Source organism: Hibiscus syriacus, unplaced genomic scaffold (assembly GCF_006381635.1).
Source record: "Hibiscus syriacus cultivar Baekdansim isolate YM2019G1 unplaced genomic scaffold, ASM638163v2 tig00110377_pilon, whole genome shotgun sequence".
In the NCBI taxonomy this organism is placed as follows: domain Eukaryota; kingdom Viridiplantae; phylum Streptophyta; class Magnoliopsida; order Malvales; family Malvaceae; genus Hibiscus; species Hibiscus syriacus.
The window spans coordinates 2437348-2440414 of NW_024062711.1; the positions used below are offsets into that span (position 1 = coordinate 2437348).

Sequence of the window (3067 nt, forward strand, 5' to 3'; positions counted from 1 at the left end):
ATCAAAGTTAATGAATACTAAGTAAAGCCTAAAGATGATTCTATCACCATTGATTTCAGAATTTGACATCTTGTGATTTGAATATGTGGATAGGAAAAAAGGGCAATGCAAGTTATTGTTCCAATTGCTTCAAGTGCTTTTCATGTTGAGCTTAATGTGACCAAGGAAACAAATGCTAAATATGCATTAATGGGATTAGTTAAGGAAATAAGCACCAATTATATAGCTACCCCAGAAGTCAGCAACGATAATTTCAAGACAAACTACAAAGGTTTAGTGTTTTTTTTTGGTTAGTTTTCTTACATATGTACAAAAACCTCTCTTTGACAGTTTAAAGTAATCGACTTAAAGCTAATAAGGTTTGATTTTAATTTCAGTTCTAGTTCTTTATGATGTTGACAAGGCACCAGATAATATTCGTCACTTGATCAAATGGATCATGGACTGTCATTCGGATTCATGTAAATTCATTCTTTGCTGTGAAGATGATGTGAATATTGTAGAATCGGTAACCAGTCACTGCAGAGTCATAAAAGTCGATGCCCCGGTAACTCATGAGGTAAGTATTCTATTAGCTTAGTTCAGGCATATGAATGTTGCGTATAGGGTTGATCAAATAAGAACATGCCTTACTAAGTGCTTTAAATCTAATCAAGTCATCGTTACAACTTCTATTTCGCAGATCATGGAGTTATTAATTCAGATTGCAAGGAAAGAAGACTTTGAGCTATCTATGAACTTTGCTGCTAAGATTGCTGCCAAATCAAAGCAAAACCTGAGGAAAGCAATCATGGCTCTTGAAGCCTGCAAAGCACACAAGTAAGAACTTAGCAAATACCGAGTAGATGCTAGATTCCAATAAATTGACATGTAAACCATTTTACCCCGTATAAGGCTCCACTTCTTTTTTCTTATGTGTGAAATTGTGAGTGGTATATTCTGCCGTTGCAGATATCCATTTGCCGATGACCAGCCTATTCCACTTGAATGGGAAGAGGTAGTGACGGAACTCGCAACTGAAATCCTGGCCGATCCATCACATAAAAGGTGAGTTTTTTAGCGTTTATATTTTGAAATGTTATCTTGGCTTTTAAAGAAAAAACAGCAGTGACACTCCATATCATTGTCAGATTACCTTCTGTAAGGGCAAAGCTTCAAAAACTTGTTGGGGATTTTGTTCATCCTAAACTGATCCTCCAGGTGATGAATTTGAAACCATTAAATGGTGAAAAAAGCTGCTAAGAATTCTAATTTATTTCTCTGACATAGTTGTTTTCTTCCAAGCTGCAGAAACTGGTAGAAGAGTTTCTAAAGAAAGTTGAAGCCGGTTTAAAAAGGGAACTTTATTACTGGCATGCCTACTACGTAAGTTTAGTTCCTGATATTGTCGCTTTGTTTTGCAGACAAGAAAAAGTAACTTACAATTTATTTGTTCCAGGAAAAGAGACTCCCAGCAGGAACAAGTGCTTTGTTGAAATTAGAAGGTGAACTTTGACATTTCTTATGATACTTTTTTTTTTCGTCGCCTTAAATTTTTTAGAAGAATCCTCTGTTTATTCTCCTTTTTCTTTTTCTCCTTGCAGAGTTCGTGGCCAAGTTTATAGGCATACATAGGAAGAGTTCTGCCAATGGTCAGTGTGTGTAACATTGAGCTAACTATGCCTTTGTTCAATTAATTTTGTTGCAATTAGTAAATACTGAAAATCTCTGTTCTTGTGGAAATATGTTATCACTCGGATAGGATAAGAACGATCGAGCTCAAATATGTTACCTGTGTTACAAAGTCTAGTGTATGTCCAACAGGAATATAATGAAACATGCGAAAAACAAGTAAATGATCGTTGGCAATCATGTCTCATTTAGATTTCACCCAAACCCAAACTTTGTGCATAAGGAGAAAGAGAATAGGTACAAGTGGTTAACTAAAACCTTGATGTTGGCTATGTATGTTTTGCCTAGTTTCACCACACAGCAGTAAGTATAGGTACAAGTGGTCAACTACATACATGAGAACCCCGAACTAAAACCTTAGCAATCTATCCAGACAGTTTCGAAACTCCAACACATGCATGTTCTATTTTTGATTTTGTAATAACTAAAAGCAACAAAAACAAGATAGCTATCCAAAGTTTTCACTTCTGTGATCACCCTTCAGTTTCTTGGTGTACCACTACTACTTGCAGACTTCTTATTGGTATACCTCTGCCAATACGAATAGATATACTATAAGTTCCAAGAAGAATGGAGGAAACCGAAAACCCGAACGTAAGGCAACTTATTGAAGTTAGTCGGCTAATACATGTTTTCCGATATCGAAGCAGGGTCATGGCTGAGGGTGTGAAAAGTGCGCGACGGCGCAGGGCCCCAAAAAAAGGGGTCCCAAAATCGAGTATATCTATCAGTTGTTGTCATTAAGAAGCTCCAAAAAAATAGGGGCCCCGAAATCGAGTATATCTATCAGTTGCTGTCATTAAGAAGCCCCAAAAAATAGGGACCCAAAAATAAATTCGAAATCTAAGGGGCCCTTTATAAGAATTTGCACAGGACCTCCAACAACCTAGTCACGGCCCTATATCGAAGGACACATATTTGTATTTGATCATGTGCAGAATTTGGCGTTTCATTATGAGGAAAAAGAGAAAAACCCAGTAGCATAGCAATATTGGCCAGAAAACAGGTACATCCAACATGGAGAAGAAAGTCAATACAATGCAATTACAAAAGCCTTTGTGATGGCATACTTGATGTAACACCCACCGACCGATGCGGGTGACCTGATCCGATCTGAGGTATCACATTAGGGCCATCGGAGCGACCCACAATAAAAATCCGGGAAAAAATTAAAATTTTGTTAAAAGCGCGTAAAATCATAAACAATTTATAATTAAAATACAAGTTCAGAAAACCATTCATATATTACAAACATAATTAAAATCATACAAGTATAAGACTCATTATAAAAATCAAATGTGACCTACATGTCCCCTAATTATATTTGTATCGTACTCTGCAAGAAAAGCCGAATGGAACTTCCCATACTAAAGTTGATAGCTGCGTTGGATCGATT

General features: G+C 36.6%; 1 long non-coding RNA gene across 1 annotated transcript; it reads left to right on the forward strand.

Annotated features, from left to right (window-relative positions):
• The first annotated feature begins 1293 nt into the window (after positions 1 to 1293).
• LOC120121597 lies at positions 1294 to 1685 on the forward strand. The gene is made up of 3 exons (XR_005516001.1): positions 1294 to 1365; positions 1439 to 1484; positions 1584 to 1685. It is a non-coding gene; the product is annotated as an uncharacterized LOC120121597 (long non-coding RNA).
• The last annotated feature ends 1382 nt before the right edge of the window (positions 1686 to 3067 follow it).